The sequence below is a fragment of the Mustelus asterias genome, chromosome 2 (assembly GCF_964213995.1).
Source record: "Mustelus asterias chromosome 2, sMusAst1.hap1.1, whole genome shotgun sequence".
Taxonomy (NCBI): Eukaryota; Metazoa; Chordata; class Chondrichthyes; order Carcharhiniformes; family Triakidae; genus Mustelus; species Mustelus asterias.
Window position 1 is genome coordinate 168115063 of NC_135802.1, and position 17832 is coordinate 168132894.

The window sequence follows — 17832 nt, forward strand, 5'->3', positions numbered from 1 at the left end:
TTGTTGACCGGTTTCGTACATCATCTCTTCTCACAACTGGAATTGATTCTATTGCCCCTGCTTTTTTATCTCCCACTGTATTGTGTCTGAAGACTCTATAACCAGGATATTGACCTGTCAATTTTGCCCCTCCTTTAGCCAGGTTTGTGTTACAGCAATGACATCATAAGAACATAAGAACATAAGAATTAGGAGCAGGAGAAGGCCATCTGGCCCCTCAAACCTGCTCCGCCATTCAATAAGATCATGGCTGATCTTTTTGTGGACTCAGCTCCACTTACCCGCCCACTCACCATAACCCTTAATTCCTTTACTGTTCAAAAATATATCTATCCTTGCCTTAAAAACATTCAATGAGGTAGCCTCAACTGCTTCATTGGGCAGGGAATTCCACAGATTCACAACCTTTTGTGTGAAGTTCCTCCTCATCTCAGTCCTAAATCTGCTTCCCCTTATTTTGAGGCTCCGCCCCCTAGTTCTAGTTTCACCTGCCAGTGGACACAACTTCCCTGCTTCGATCTTATCTATTCCCTTTCATAATCTTATATGCTTCTATAAGATCCCCCTCATTCTTCTGAATTCCAATGAGTATAGCCCCAGTCTACTCAGTCTCTCTTCATAAGCCAACCCTCTCAACTCCGGAATCAACCTAGTGAATCTCCTCTGCACCCCCTCCAGTACCAGTATATCCTTTCTCAAGTAAGGAGACCAAAACTGTACACAGTACTCTAGCCTCACCAGCCCCTTGTACAGTTGCAACATAACCTCCCTGTTTTAAAATCCATCCCTCTAATAATGAAGGACAGAATTCAATTTGCCTTCTTAATTACCTGCTGCACCTGCAAACCAACTCGTTGAGATTCTTGCACAAGGACACCCAGGTCCCTCTGCACAGCAGCATGCTGCAATTTTGTATCATCTAAATAATAGTCCATTTTGCTGTTATTCCTACCAAAATGGATAACCTCACATTTACCAACATTGTACTCCATCTGCCAGACCCTCGCCCACTCACTTAGACTATCTATATCCCATTGCAGACTTTCAGCATCCTCTGCACTTTGCTCTGCCACTCATCTTAGTGTCGTCTGCGAATTTTGACACACTACACTTGGTCCCCAATTCCAAATCATCTATGTAAATCGTAAACAATTGCGGTCCCAACACAATCCCTGAGGCATACCACTAGTCATGCTGCCGTGTGTCTACCTGTGTCCTTAACTCTCATCTACCTTGTTTGTAATCCTCCTTGCATTGAAGTATAAACAGTTTATCTCCGTCAATCTCCCTTGCTGGACATTTTTTAAACTTTCCTTCTCCTGTAATTCCTGCAAGTCTATCACTCCATGTTCAACATCATTCACTTATGTTCTACATTAGTGTAGATCGGAATCTGACCTATCTGATCCTGCTCCTGGGATCCCATCCCCCTGAATTAGAGACTGTTTCTTGTTGTAATATGCTGTGGAACCAACGAGGGAGCAGACTATTCTGGATTTGGTACTATGTAATGAGGAGGAATTAGTTAATGATTTCATCGTTAAGGATCCTCTGTGGAAGAGTGATCACAGCATGCTCGAGTCTCCAATTCAGTTTGAGGGTGAGAAACTAGAGTCCCACACTAGCATTCTGAAGTTAAACAAAGGAAATGACATAGGCATGAGGACAGGTTTTGTCCTAGCAGACTGGGCAGGTAGGCTGAAAGGTAGGACAATTGATGAGCAGTGGCAGATATTTAAGGAGGTGCTCAATTCCTCCCAACTGAAATATATTCCAGAGAGGAAGTTGAAGAAGGGGCAAAACCATCCATAGCTAAGCAAGGAAGTTAAAGACAACATAAAGACAAAAGCTAAGACAAAGTGTAAAGCAAAAGTTAGTGGCAGGCTGGAAGATTGGGAAACTTTTAAAGATCAACAAAGGGTTACTAAAAAAGTAATAAAGACTACAGTTAAATTAAGAAATAAAACTAGCACAAAATATTAAAAAAGACAGCTAAAATTTCTGTAAGTATATGAAAGAGAAGAAAGTAGCGAAAGTGAATGTTGGTCCCTTGGAGGATGAGACCAGGAAGTTAATAGTGGGGAACACGGAAATGGCAGAGATGCTAAATCAATATTTTGTCTCAATTTTCACAGCGGAGGAAACTAGTAACGTCCTAATAGTAACAGGTAATGCAAAGATTCTAGAAAGGGAGGAACTTAGAACTATCATCATCAATAGCGGTTGCGGGGTAAATGGATGTTTTCCTGGTTGGCAAGAAGTAACTAGTGGGGTGCCACAGTATTCAGTCCTTGGGGCCCAACCACATACAATTTATATTAATGATTTGGATACAGGGGTAGAAGGTACTATAGCCACATTTGCAGATCACATTAAAATAGGTGGGATAGGAAGTTGCAATGAGGAAATAAGGAAATGGATATGGATACGTTAGGTAAATGAGCCAAAATTTTGCAGATGGAGTTTAATGTAGATAAGTGCGAGTTTATCCACCTTGGTCATAAAAATAGAAAGGCCACTTCTTGGATGGAATTCTTCAGCCTTTCAGGCTCCGCCCCCCGCTGCCAGCAAGAACAGAGAATTTGGCACTCAGCTAAATCTCCATTCACAGCAGAAGGACCGGCGAATCCCAGCCGAGGCGAGGTTGGAGAATTCTGGCCATTATCTAAATGGAGAGAAACTTCACAGTGCTTCAGTGCAGAGGGACCTGGGAGTCCTTGTGCATGAATTGCAGAAATCTAGAATGCAGGCACAGCAGGTAATAAAGAAGGCAAATGGACCTTTGGAATTTATTGCTAAAGGAATAGAGTATAAGGAAGTGTTGTTGCAACTGTACAAGGCATTAGTGAGACCATACCTTAAGTCCCCTTTGTTTTGGCCCCCTTTCTTGAGGAGGGATGTAGTTACATTGAAGGCAGTTCAGGGGAGATTCAATAGATTGATTCCAGAGATGAGGGGTTTGTCCTACAAAGAGAGCTTGGGCAGTTCAGACTTATGCTTTCTGGAGACTAAGAGAATGAGAGGAGATCGAATTCAGGAATACAAGATGTTCAAGAGGAATGACAAAGTATACAGAGAGGATGTTTCGTCTTGTGGAGCAATCTAGAACAAGAGGTCATGGTTTTAGGATCAGGGTGGCAGATTTAAAACAGATTTTAAAAGGGTGGCTTTTTCCCAGGTCGGTGGTGACGTTCACGAGGGGTCATAGGTTCAAGGTGAGGGGGGGGAGGTTTAGCACGGATGTCAGAAGGACGTTTTTTACACAGAGGGTGGTGGGGGCCTGGAATGTGCTGCCGGGCAAGGTGGTGGAGGCGGACACACTGGGAACGTTTAAGACTTATCTAGATAGCCACATGAACGGAGTGGGACTGGAGGGATACAAAAGAATGGTCTAGTTTGGACCAGGGAGTGGCGCGGGCTTGGAGGGCCGAAGGGCCTGTTCCTGAGCTGTATTGTTCTTTGTTCTTTGTTCTTTATGAGAAGAAATGACTTCTCTCAAAGGGGGGTGAATCTGTGGAATTCACTGCCCCAGAGTGTGGTGGATGGTGAGACACTGAGTAAATTTAAGGAGGAGATAGATTTTTAATTAGCAAAGGGTTAAAGGGCGATGGTGAAGGGGCAGGAAAGAGGGGTTAAGGCCAAGTTTAGATCAGCCATGATTGTATTGAATGGTGGAGCAGGCTCGAGGGGCTGAATTGTCCACTCCTGCTCCTAGTTCTTGGCCGGAAACTAACCGATTCTGGAGGCAGGCAAGGTTTACAGAACAGCATTCTCCATTGGCCTCTGGCAGGATCTTATGAGCCTCAGGCGGGTGATGTGGTCAAATTCTGGTACTTGTATTCGTAAAAGATTCTGAGGGGGCTTGGCAAGATAGTTGCCACGAGGATGTTTCCTCACCAAGATTGGGGAAGTATTTAGAGTGAGGGGATGCAGTTTCAAATTAAGGGGTCGCCCATTTAAGACAGATAAGCAGGAATCTTTCAGATGGTCAAAAGTATTTTCAGGCTGAACAACTGAATATATTTAAGGCTGAGTTGGATAAATGTTTGATTGATAAGGGAGTTAAGGGTTATGGAGAGCAGTGAGGAATGTACAGTTAAGGCCACATCAGATTAGCCATGATATTACTGTATGGTGGACATGCTCAAGGGGCCAAAAGGCCTATTCCTGTTGCTCAAGCTTATGTTCTTATGAATTTCCTGGCAGTAAGATATTTGCTGACGTGCTGGGCACATATCCAATCTGCTAGCTCCGTTTTTTACTGAAATGGGATGGACAAAACTGAATGTTTTTAATAAACAGCTGCAGTTTATTCATCTCAATTCAAAGTTGTCTAATTCAAATCAGCTGCCTTGAAACTACAAAAACATTTCATCTGCAATTCTTTAAAACTGTTTAAACAACTGTATAATTGTGTTTTTCAAATAAAAACTCCTCCTTTTGCATCACTAATTAACTTCCAACCATTTTCTTTATCTGGTCAATGTTTTTGATATTTAAAGCAGCGCAGAGACTAATAGACAGGTTAGGGTGAGACAGGTATGTCACCAACATTCACGGGAAATAAATCAGGAAGGTGCAGAATAGGCAACCTATGGAGTGAGGAAAGGCTAATTGTTCCAACTTCTATCATACTACGGTGAAAAATCAGAATATACCAATTAATAAAAAGAAATAATGTTTGTATTTACCGAACAATTTATCACCTCAAAATGTCTGAAAGCATTTCACACAATTAGTTATTTTTGGAGTCCAGTGGAAGTTTTTCTGTGCGCAAATGGGCTTAACTGCAGAAATTCAATATTCACAATTCTTTGCCCCTGTACTTCTGTGGTCATAGTGTGATTGCAGCAAGGAGCCAGAGGAACTAACAGCAGAAAAACTGGACTAGCTTCTGCAGCAGGTAAACAACTTTTTCCCAGAAATGTGAATGTTAGTGATCAGTTAGGCAGCTTTTGAGCCTTAAGATGTAAAATTCCCAATTCCCACAGCACACTTGAGGTTCCGAGTGCCCACTCCTATGTGGGGAAAATGACCAGAAACAGGGGATGGTAACAGAGTGGTAACGTTATTGAAATAGTAACCCAGAAAGCTGAACTAATGTTCCAAAGACATTAGTTCACATTCTACTATGACAGCCAGAGGAATTTAAATTTAATTAATTAATTAAGTACTGTGCTCAGTTCTGGTTGCCTCATTACAGGAAGGATGTGGAAAAGATTGAAAGGATGCAGAGGAGATTTACAAGGATGTTGCCTGGATTGAGTGGCATGCCTTATGAGGATAGGCTGAGGGAGCTCGGTCTTTTCTCCTTGGAGAGACGCAGGATGAGAGGAGACCTAATAGAGGTATATAAGATGTTGAGAGGCATAGGTCGGGTGGACTCTCGGAGGCTTTTTCCCAGGGTGGAAATGGCTGCTACGAGAGGACACAGGTTTAAGGTGCTGGGGGGTAGGTACAGGGGAAATGTTAGGGGGAAGTTTTTCACACAGAGGGTGGTGGGCGAGTGGAATCGGCTGCCGTCAGTGGTGGTGGAGGCAAACTCAATAGGGTCTTTTAAGAGACTCCTGGATGAGTACATGGGACTTAATAAGATGGAGGGTTATGGGTAGGCCTAAAAGGTAGGGATATGTTCGGCACAACTTGTGGGGCCGAAGGGCCTGTTTTGTGCTATAGGTTTCTATGTTTCTATGTTTCTATTAATTAATCTGGAATAAAAAGCTGGTCTTATTACTGATGATCATGAAACTTACTAGACAGTCACGAAAAATCCATTTCGTTCACTAATGTCCTTAAGAGAAGGAAATCTTCCTCTATACCTGGTCTTTTCTGTTCTGGTTCCAGATCCAAAGCAATGCGACTGATTCTTAACTGCCCTCTGAAATGGCATAACAAACAACTCAATTATAGCAAATCACTGTAAAAGGGTCAAATGAGAATATAACCAGACAGGCCATCTGGCATTGACCTCGGCACCTGAAACAAGAAAGGCACACCCTGCCCAGCTGATCCTGGAAAGTCCTCCTCACAAACATCTGGAGTTGTGTGCCAAAATCTGGAGAGCTGCCTAACAAACTAGTCAAGTAACAGCCTTGCATAATCACACTCACCGAATCATAACCCACAGCCAACGTCCCAGACTCCTCCATCACCATCCTGGGTATGTCCTGACATGAAGTTCATAACTGATTAGTTCTAATCAGTAACAAAGATGATTGATGAGGGTAGGGCAGAGGATGTTCTTGGACTTCAGTCAGGCCTTTGACAAGGTCCCTCAAGGCAGGCTGGTGCAGAGTGAAGTCGCATGGGATCAAAGGTGAGCTTGCAAAGTGGATACAGAACTGGCTCGGTCATAGAAGACAGAGGGTGGCAGTGGAAGGGTGCATTTCTGAATGGAGGGCTGTGACAAGTGGCATTCCTCAGGGATCAGTGCTGGGACCTTTGCTGTTTGTAATATATATAAATGATTTGGAAGAAAATGTAACTGGTTTGATTCGTCAGTTTGTGGAAGACACAAAGGTTGGTGGATTTGTGGATAGTGATGAGGACCATCAGAGGACACAACAGGATATAGATCGGTTGGAGACTTGGGCGGAGAGATGGTAGATGGAGTTTAATCCAGACAAATGTGAGGTCATGCATTTTAGAAGGTCTAATACAGATAGGAAATGTACAGTAAATGGCAGAACCCTTAAGAGTATTGATAGGCAAAGGGATCTGGGTGTACAGGTACACAGGTCACTGAAAGTGGCAACGCAGGTGGAGAAGGTAGTCAAGAAGGCATACGGCATGCTTGCCTTCATCGGCCAGGACATTGACTTTAAAAATTGGCAAGTCATGTTGCAGCTTTGTAGAACCTTAGTTCGGCCGCACTTGGAATATAGTCTTCAATTCTGGTCACCACACTACCAGGAGGATATGGAGGCTTTGGAGAGGATACAGAAAAGATTTACCAGGATGTTGCCTGGTATGGAGGGCATTAGCTATGACGAGAGGTTGGAGAAACTTAGTTTGTTCTCACTGGAATGACCGAGGCTGAGGGGCGACCTGATGGAAGTCTACAAGATTGAGGGGTATGGACAGAGTGGATAGTCAGAAGCTTATTCCTAGGGTGGTAGAGTCAATTACTAGGGGGCACAGGTTTAAGGTGCGGGGGGCAAGGTTTAAAGGAGATGTACGAGGCAGATGTTTTACACACAGAGTAGTGGATGCTTGGAACTCGCTGCCGTGGGAGGTAGTGGAAGCATATACAGTAGTGACTTTTAAGGGGCGTCTGGACAAATACATGAATAGGATGGGAATGGAGGGATATGGTCCCCGGAAAGGTAGGGGGTTTTAGTTCAGTCGGGCAGCATGGTCCGTGCAGGCTTGGAGAGCTGAAGGACCTGTTCCAGTGCTGTAATTTTCTTTGTTCAATAAATCTGCAAGGATATATTTATTAAAACTAGTTTCCCTGCACTTTAAATGGAAATGTAAGGTATTTATGAAGCCAGAAACTCTAATACTTGCATTAATGATTAATTTCCATATTCATCAAAAATTAAAATATCTCTCCTCAACCGAATTTAATGAGTTTTTGATTTTGTGCTTAACCCTTTGATTTGCCAAAGAACAATTTTGAGCGCTGCCTAAGTTAAAGAAGCAGTTATAAAAAATAAGATAATTGGTGGTACTTGACACAAGCAAATGAAACAATACAAACACCATTTTTACAAAGAACCTCAAAGAACTTTCAGTTTCACAAAAGGAAACATCCCAGATGAAGGAAAAATGCAATACAGCATAAACTGAAATTCTCTAGAAAAAATCACACCTCTAATGAAGAAACCACAGCAGACACACAGTTATTTTCACTTGGTTTGTTTTTTTCTGAAGTTACTTGTGAATTGATGTTTGCTATGGAGGATAATAACCTGATAAATAATGCAATGATGTTCTTGTGTGTTTCTGAAGTTAAAATGAAAGGTTGGTAGGTCAGATTATTTTATAGCTTAAATCCCAATCTTATGGAACTGCTCCAAAATTGAGTGTAACTGCTCCCTCGTGAATTACAGTCACCAACAAAATATTGTGGCCATTTGTTTCCCTAATTTTCATCCATTAGGGAAAAAATAAACAAGACTAATTTAGGCTCAAAACTGCTTTATGAGCATTACAGAAACAGAGAAAAATATTCCCAGTGAAGGTCAAATTTTAATAGGCAAGAAATTGCTTTTGGGAACAGGGATAATATTCACTGCAACAACGTGACAAGCAATGATCAGTCCCATAAAATCTCTTTTCCTCCATATTCTAAGACATGAAGATGAAATTATTGGTGGTCAGTCATGCTAAATATGGATGGTGAAGCGGCAGCTCATTTTAAACCCTGCCCAATTTTCTTCTCTGCTAATCACAGTTCTTTTTAAAACAGAGTTGAGGAGAGACTACTTCTCCCAAAGGGTTGTGAATCTGTGGAATTCGCTACTCCAAAGTGCGGTGGATGCTGGGACAGTGAGTAAATTTAAGGAGGAGTTAGACAGATTTTTAATTGGTAATGGGGTTGAAGAATTATGGGGAGAAGGCAGGAAAATGGGGATGAGGAGCATATCAGCTATGATCGAATGGCAGAGCAGACTCAATGGGCCGAATGGCCTTATTCTGCTCCTATATCTTATTACCTCAGGAACTCTTCCTCTTGTTTTGCATTACTGCCCAGAAGCAATTTCAGCCCCAGTATTTATCTAATCTTAGAAGCAAAGAAAGTGATAAACTCTGTTCAGATTCAAAACCCAAAATCTACCAGCCCTGCATTCACCATTGGACCACCTGACTTCCTCAACCTCTGCAGAGGTTCCTGAAGAAAAGATCAGAAAATCTGGTCCAACACCACTCTATTGGATAATTTCTCTGATGATTTTTTCTGTGTTTTAAATTTACAGAAAATAATGTCTAAAGTTCTAAAGAAATTTAAAGGATAGCCATTTACAAAAATATTTGTAAAAGAGACCCAGGATTGCCAATGAAATTATTCTATACATTTTCAAATGGCCTTCATCAGTCAGAGATTGAGTATAGGAGTTGGGACATTTTGGGCTTGATTTTACCAGCAAGTTGTGCCCGTTTTTGGGTGCGAAAACTTGGTAAAGTCGGGCGTGAGGTGAGTAGTGCAATCCGCGCCCACCTCTGCGCCAGTTCCCCCTTTACCAATCGCTGAAAATGGCCGCTGTCTGGATCGCACCTGAAACGGGCGCAACGTCAATTTAAATGCATTTGCATGCATTTAAATTGACTTAATGAGCTGGACGGCCAAACTTACCGGCACTTCCTCCTTTACCACTGCGTTTGCCCGTCCAGATTCGGTGTGAAACAGACATGGTCCACAAAAGTCCGATGTGGGGGCGCCAGCTTCTGAGGAGGTATGTTCTGAGCTTCCGGCGGCTCTCTGCGTCAGATCAGTGGTGGGGGGTGAGGGTGGGGGGTGGCAGGTCAGATGGCTCTCTGATGGGAGTAGGGGCAGAGGGGGGTCCACTGCCACTCTGTGTGCGATCGGTAGAGGGGGAAGGGGGGGTCCGCTGCCCCTGTGCATGTGATTGGTGGGGGGGCAAGGGGGGGTTTGCTGCCACTCTGCGTGCCATCGGTGGGGGAAGGGGGCAAGAGGCCGCAATCAGTCTGGCTAGCAGGAGGGTGGGGAGATAAGGGAGTCAGTTATGTTGTGGGGGGGTGAGGCAATGTCTGTGGTGGCCGGGGGGAGGCAATATCAGCCCCAGGATCAATATGGCAGGGGAGCGTTTTTCTATTATTTTTTCTGCGCATGCGCAGTTGAAGGCTCCGATTGGAGCAGCAGTGTTTTGGGAGCGATAAGCCCCGCCCACAGACTTCTGCAGCGCGATTCGGAATCGCTGCTTTTTTTTCAGGCAGAGTGCGTATGGGGGCGGCGGAGAACGGGTCTAAAGGTCAGATCTGAAACACTCCCAGATTCAAGTCCGCCCAGCACTTAGAATCAAAATGGTTAAATAGGGCCCAATGTTACAGTTGTATAAGTCGTTGGTGAGGTTGCACTTAGAGTATTGTGTACAGTTTTGGTCACCCTGTTATAGGAAAGGCTTTGATAAACTGGAAAGAGTGCAAAGGAGATTTGCGAGAATGTTGCTAGGACCAGTGGGCCTGAGTTATAGGCAGCAGTTGGCCAGGCTAGAGCTTTATTTCTTAGGGCACAGGAAGATGAGGGGTGGCCTTATTGAGATGAATAAAATCATGAGGGGCATCGATGGGATGAACACACATCGTCTTTTTCCCAGCAAAGGGGAATTGAAAACTAGAGGGCAGAGGTTTAAGATGAGAAGGGAAAGATTCAAAAGGGACCCCAGGGGCAACTTCTTCATGCAGCAAGTGGTGCGTATATGGAATGAGCTGCCAGAGAAAGTGGTTAAGCAGGTGCAATAGCAACATTAACATATAAAGGATGGTTTTCTCAATCAATATGTCAAGGAACCAACTAGAGAACAGGCCATCCTCGACTGGATATTGTTATAGAAACATAGAAAAACTACAGCACAAACAGGCCCTTCGGCCCCACAAGTTGCGCCGAACATATCCCTACCTTCTAGGCCTACCTATAACCCTCCATCCTATTAAGTCCTATGTACTCATCCAGGAGTCTCTTAAAAGTCCCTATTGAGTTTGCCTCCACCACCACTGATGGCAGCCGATTCCACTTGCCCACCACCCTCTGTGTGAAAAACTTCCCCCTAACATTTCCCCTGTACCTACCCCCAGTTATGAGAGAGGATTAATTAGCAACCTTGTGGTGTGAGATCCTTTGGAGAAGAATGACCATTATATGGTAGAATTCTTCATTAAGATGGAGAGTGACACAGTTAAGTCTGACACTAAGGTCTTGAACTTAAGGAAAGCTAACTTCGATGGTATGAGACATGCATTGGCATCGGATAAGCTGGCAAAGGATACTTAAGGGATTGACAGTGGATAGGCAATGGGAGACATTGGTGATCATTTTCCAACATTCTATAGACTCTGGATGAGTTCCAGTAGATTAGAGGTTAGCTAATGTAACCCCACTTTTTAAAAAAGGAGGGAGAGAGAAAATGGGGAATGATAGACCGGTTAGCCTGATATCGGTAGTGGGTAAAATGCTGGAGTCAATTATTAAAGATGCAATAACTGAGCATTTGGAAAGTGGTGACAGGATTGGTCCAAGTCAGCATGGATTCACTAAAGGGAAATCGTGCTTGACAAACGTTCTGGAATTTTTTGAGGATGTGACCAGTAGAGTGAATAAGGGTGAACCAGTGGATGGTGTGTATCTGGACTTTCAAAAGGCCTTTGACAAGGTCCCACACAAGAGATTAGTGAGCAAAATGAAAGCTCATGGTTTTGGGGATAATGTATTGATGTGGATAGAGAACTGGTTGGCAGACAGGAAGCAGAGGAATAAATGGATCGGTGAGGAAAGCTAATGGCATGCTGGCCTTCATAGCAAGAGGATTTGAGTAGAGGAGTAAGGATGTCTTGCTGCAGTTATACAGGGCTTTGGTGAGGCCACATTGTGAGTATTGTGTGCAGTTTTGGTCTCCTTGCTATTGAGGCAGTCCAGCGAGGGTTCACCAGACTGACTCATGAAATGGCAGGACTGACATAGGAATATAGACTGGATTGATTGCGCTTGTACTCACTGGAATTTAGAAGAATGAGAGGGGATCTCACAGAAACATAAAATCCTGATGGGACTGGACAGGCTAGATGCAGGAAGAATGTTCCCATGTTGGGGAAGTCCAGAACTAGGGGTCACAGTCTAGGAATAAGGGTAAGCCATTCAGGACTGAGATGAGGAAGAACTTCTTCACTCAGGGAGTTGTGAACCTGTGGAATTCTCTACCACAGAAAGCTGTTGGGGCCAGTTCGTTAGATATGTTCAAGAGGGAGCTGGACGTGGCCCTTGTGGCTAAAGGGATCAAGGGGTATGGAGTGGAATATTGAAAGTATATGATCAGCCATGATCATATTGAATGATGGTGCAGCCTCAAAGGGCCGAATGGCCCATTCCTGCACCTATTTTCTATTTTTCTATTGTCCAAATGTGGGCAATTGGGACTAGCTGGGAGGGCACCATACTCAGCATGGACGGGTTGGGCCAAAGGGCCTGTATTTGGGCCTTATTGTTCTATGACTCAATGTTGTCTCTCCATTTTAGGTGTGTGGACTATTTAATTAGAGTCGTAGAAGTTTACAGCATGGAAACAGGCCCTTAGCCCAACTTGTCCATGCTGCCCAGTTTTTACCATTAAGCTAGTCCCAATTGCCCATGTTTGGCCCATATCCCTCTAACCCTAACCCATCTTACCCATGTAACTGTCCAAATGCTTTTTAAAAGACAAAATTGTACCCGCCTCTACTACTACCTCTGGCAGCTCGCTCCAGACACTCACCACCCTCTTATGGGGGGGGCGATGACTATTATCGCTAGACTATTAATTCAGAAATTCAGCTAATGTTCTGGGGACCAGGTTCGAATTCCACCATGGCAGATGGTGGAATTTGAATTCAATAAAAAAATCTGGAATTAAGAATCTACTGATGACCGTGAAACCATTGTTGATTGTTGGAAAAGCCCATCTGGTTCACTAATGTCCCCTTTAGGGAAGGAAATCTGCTGTCTTTACCTGGTCTGGCTTACATGTGACTTCAGAGCCACAGATATGTGGTTGACTCTCAACTGCCCTCCAAGGGCAACTAGGGATGGGCAATAAATGCTGGCCAACCAGCGACACCCATGTCCCACAAATGACTAAAAATTGTCCCTCTGGGCGCTTTTGTAGCTCTCCCCTCTCACCTTAAACCTATGCCCTCTGGTTTTAGACTTCCTGACCTTTGGGAAAAGATATTGACTATCGAGCTGATCTATGCCCCTCTTTATTTTACAGACCTCTATAAGATCACCCCTCAGCCTCCTACGCTCGAGAAAAAAGTCCCAGTCTATCCAGCCTCTCCTTATAACTCAAACCATCAAGTCCCGGTAGCATCCTAGTATATCTTTTCTGCACTCTTTCTAGTTTAATAATATCCTTTCTATAATAGGGTGACCAGAACTGTACACAGCATTCCAAGTGTGGTCTTACTAATGTCTTGTACAATTGAACAAGACATCCCAACTCCTGTATTCAATGTTCTGACCAATGAAACCAAGCATGCCGAATGCCTTTTTCACCACCCTGACCACCTGTGATTCCACTTTCAAGGAGCTATGAACCTGCACCCCTAGATCTCTTTTCTCTGTAACTCTCCCCAATGTCCTACCATTAACTGAGTAAGTCCTGCCCAATTTGATCTACCAAAATGCCTCACCTCACATTTATCGAAATTAAACTCCATCTGCCATTCGTCAGCCCATTGGCCCAATTGACCAAGATCCCATTGCAATTCTAGATAACCTTCTTCAATGTCCACTATGCCACCATTCTTGAAGTCATCTGCAAACTTATTAACCATGCCTCCAATATTCTCATCCAAATCATTAATATAAATGACAAATAACAGTGGGTCCAGCACCGATCCCTGAGGCACACCGCTGGTCACAGGCCTCCAGCTTGAAAAACAACCCTCGACAACCATTCTCTGGTTTCTGTCATCAAGCCAATTTTGCATCCATTTGGCTACCTCACCCTGGATCCTGTGAGATTTAACCTGATGCAACAACCTGCCACGTGGTACCTTGTCAAAGGCCTTGCTAAAGTCCATGTGGACAACATCAACTGCACTGCCCTCATCTACCTTCTTGTTTCCCCCTTCAAAAAACTCAATCAAATTCATGAGACATGATTTTCCACTCACAAAGGCATGTCGATTGTCCCTAATCAGTTCTTGCCTCTGTAAATGCCTGCAGATTCTGTCTCTCAGAATACATTCTGACAACATCCCTCCACTTCCTCATCCAGGTCATTTATGTCCACATAAATGACCTGGATGAGGAAGTGCAGGGATGGGTTGGCAAGTTTGCTGACGACACGAAGGTTGGTGGTGTTGTGGAAAGTTTGGAGGGATGTCAGAAGCTGCAGAGTGACACAGATAGGATGCAAGACTGGGCGGAGAAGTGGCAGATGGGCTTCAACCCGGATAAATGTGTAGTGGTCCATTTTGGCAGGTCAAATGGGATAAAGGAGTATAATATCGAGGGTAAGACTCTTAGCAGTGTAGAGGATCAGAAGGACCTTGGGGTCCAGGTCCATAGGACTCTTAAATCGGCCTCGCAGGTGGAGGAGGTGGTTAAGAAGGCGTATGGTGTGCTGGCCTTCATCAATCAAGGGATTGAGTTTAGGAGTCGGGGGATAATGATGCAGCTTTATAAGCCTTTATAAGCCTTGTCAGACCCACCTGGAGTACTGTGGCCAGTTCTGGTCGCCTCATTACAGAAAGCATGTGGAAGCCATAGAAAGGGTGTAGAGGAGATTTACAAAGATGTTGCCTGGATTGGGTGGCATGCCTTATGAGGATAGGTTGAGGGAGCTCGGTCTTTTCTCCTTGGAGAAACGAAGGATGAGAGGTGACCTGATAGAGGTTTACAAGATGTTGAGAGGTATAGATCGGGTGGATTCTCAGAGGCTTTTTCCCAGGGCTGAAATGGTTGCTATGAGAGGACACAGGTTTAAGGTGCTGGGGAGTAGGTACAGAGATGTCAGGGGTAGGTTTTCACTCAGAGGGTGGTAGGTGAGTGGCATAGGCTGCCGTCAGTGGTGGTGGAGGCAAACTCGATAGGGTCTTTTAAGAGACTACTGGATGAGTACATGGGACTTAATAGGATTGAGGGTTATAGGTAAGTCTATTTATAAGCCTAGGTAGGTAGGGACACGACCGGCGCAACTTGTGGGCCGAAGGGCCTGTTTGTGCTGTAGGTTTTCTATCTTCTATGTTCTAACTTACTCACCACAGACATTAGGTTCACCGGCCTGTAATTCCCAAGCTTTTCCCTGCAGCCGTTCTTAGACAAAGGCACAACATTTGCCACCCTCCAATCTTCAGGCACCTCACCTGCGCCTGTCGATGATTCAAATCTCTCTGCTATGAGACCCGCAATTACCTTCCTAGCCTCCCACAATGTCCAAGGAAATACTTCATCACTCCAGGCGATTTATCTACCTTGATACGCTTTAAGACTTCCAGCACCTCCTTCTCTGTAATATGTACACTCCTAAAGACATCACCATTTATTTCCCCAAGTTCCCTAACATCCATGCTTTTCTCAACAGGAAATACTGAAGAGAAATATTCATTTAGGATCTCACCCATCTCTTGTGGATCCTCACATAGATGACCTTGTTGATCCTTAAGAGGCCCTATTCTCTCCCTAGTTACTCTTTTGCCTTTTATGTATTTGTAGAAGCTCTTTGGATTCTCCTTTGCCTTATCTGCCAAAGCAAACTCGTGTTCCCTTTTTGACCTGCTGATTTCTCTCTTAACTCTACTCTGACACTCTTTATATTCTTCAAGGGATTCACTTGAACCCAGCTGCCTATGCATGTCATGTGCCTCTTCTTCTTCTTGACCAGGGCCTCAATATCCCGAGTCATCCAGGGTTCCCTACTTCTACCAGCCTTGCCCTTCACTCTAAGACGTATGTGCTTACACTGAACCCTGGTTAACAAACTTTTGAAAGTCTCCCACTTACCATCCGCCCCTTGGCCTGCTAAGAGACTCCCCCAATCAACATTTGAAAGTTCCTGTCCAATACCATCAAAAGTGGCCTTGGCCCAATTTAGAATTTTAACTTTTGGGCCAGACCTATCATTCTCCATAGCTATCTTAAAACTAATGGAATTATGGTCACTGGTCCCAAAGTGATCCCTCACTAACACTTCTGTCATCTGCCCTTCCTTATTTCCCAAGAAGAGGTCAGGTTTTGCCCCCTCTCTAGTCGGGCCATCCACATACTGAATGAGAAATTCCTCCAGAATACACTCAACAAATTTCTCTCCATCCAAGCCCCTAATGCTATGGCTGTCCCAGTAAATGTTCGGAAAGTTAAAGTCCCCTACTATTACCACCCTATTTTTCTTGGGAGCTATAGAAACATAGAAACAGAGAAAAACTACAGCACAAACAGGCCCTTCGGCCCACAAGTTGTGCCGAACACATCCCTACCTTCTAGACTTACCTATAACCCTCCATCCTATTACGCTCCACGTACTCATCCAGGAGTCTCTTAAAAGACCCTATTGAGTTCGCCTCCACCACCACTGATGGCAGCTGATTCCACTCGCCCACCACCCTCTGTGTGAAAAACTTCCCCCTAACATCTCCCCTGTACCTACCCCCCAGCACCCTAAACCTGTGTCCTCTCGTAGCAGACATTTCCACCCTGGGAAAAAGCCTCTGAGAGTCCACCCGATCTATGCCTCTCAACATCTTATACACCTCTATTAGGTCTCCTCTCATCCTTCGTCTCTCCAAGGAGAAAAGACCGAGCTCCCTCAGCCTATCCTCATAAGGCATGCCACTCAATCCAGGCAACATCCTTGTAAATCTCCTATCTGTAATCTCCTTACATATTTGCTCCTCAATTTCCCACCGACTATTTGGGGGCCTATAGTACAATCCTATCAAATCTCTTCCTTCTTATTTCTCAGTTCTACCCATATAGACTGAGTGGGCGAACCCTCAGTAATATCCCCTCTCAGTACTGCCGTGATGTCCTCCCTAATCAAAAACGCAACTCCCCTCCTCTCTTACTTCCTGTTCTATCCTTCCTATAGCATCTGTACCCTGGAACACTGAGCTGCCAGTCCTGTCCCTCCCTTAGCCATGTTTTAGTAATAGCTAGAATATCCCAGTCCCATTTACTCATGCTGAAAAAATATGTAAAGTATATGCAGTATTTTAAAACTTTGGAAACAACCTTAATTTCAGAATATATTTTTAAACATTATAGATATCTGACAGGGATTTTCTGTTCATTTGAATGGCAAAATAGAAATAAGAAGATGCTGATTACACATTTTTAAATGAACTAAATGAAGTCCATCTTTATTAACCTGGGTGTATCTTTTTGAATGGGGTGCTTTGAGGTGATCTAATAAACAACTTATAAAAATGAATTAAGTTCAGTAAGAAGTCTCACAACACCAGGTTAAAGTCCAACAGGTTTATTTGGTAGCACGAGCTTTCGGAGCACTGCCTTTTCATCAGGTGAGTGGGAGTTGGATTCACAAACAGGGCATATATAGACACAAGCTCAATTACAGGATATACAACAGGATCTGTTCAGATGAGGAGGATTGCAACAGACACCTACAGACACTGAAAGACGCCTTGTAAGAACAGGATATGGCGCTTGACTCATCGATCGACAATTCCAGCACGTCACAGCGAAAGACCGCACTGACCTCCTCAGAAGACAAACACACGACACGGCGGATGGAGTACATTTCGTCGTCCAGTGCTTCCCCGGAGCAGAGAAGCTACGACATCTTCCCCGGAGCCTTCAACATGTCATCAATGAAGACGAACATCTCGCCAAGGCCATCCCCATACCCCCACTACTTGCCTTCAAACATCCACGCAACCTCAAACAGACCATTGTACGCAGCAAACTACGTAGCCTTCAAGAGAACAGTGATCACGACACCACACAACCCTGCCACAGCAACCTCTGCAAGACGTGCCGGATCATCAACACAGATGTCAACATCTCACATGAGAACGCCATTCACCAGGTACACGGTACATACTCTTGCGACTCGGCGAACGTTGTCTACCTGATACGCTGCAGGAAAGGATGTCCCGAGACATGGTACTTTGGCGATAACATGCAGACGCTACGACAATGGATGAATGGACACC

The 17832-nt window shown here is 44.3% G+C and overlaps 1 protein-coding gene across 6 annotated transcripts in view; it reads right to left on the bottom strand.

The window, feature by feature from the left end:
- The window catches only part of LOC144480563 (uncharacterized), a 140326-nt gene that overhangs the window by 117043 nt on the left and 5451 nt on the right, over positions 1–17832 (bottom strand). For 2 of the 6 annotated variants that reach the window (XM_078200172.1, XM_078200208.1), the window contains exon 2: positions 5820–5878. The exons of 2 other annotated variants lie outside the window; for them this stretch is intronic. The gene's annotated coding sequence lies outside the window, so the exon portion shown is untranslated. Of the gene's footprint in view, positions 1–5753; positions 5879–17832 lie in introns of all 6 variants that reach the window. 2 more of the 6 variants (XM_078200191.1, XM_078200200.1) reach the window with 1 other exon arrangement.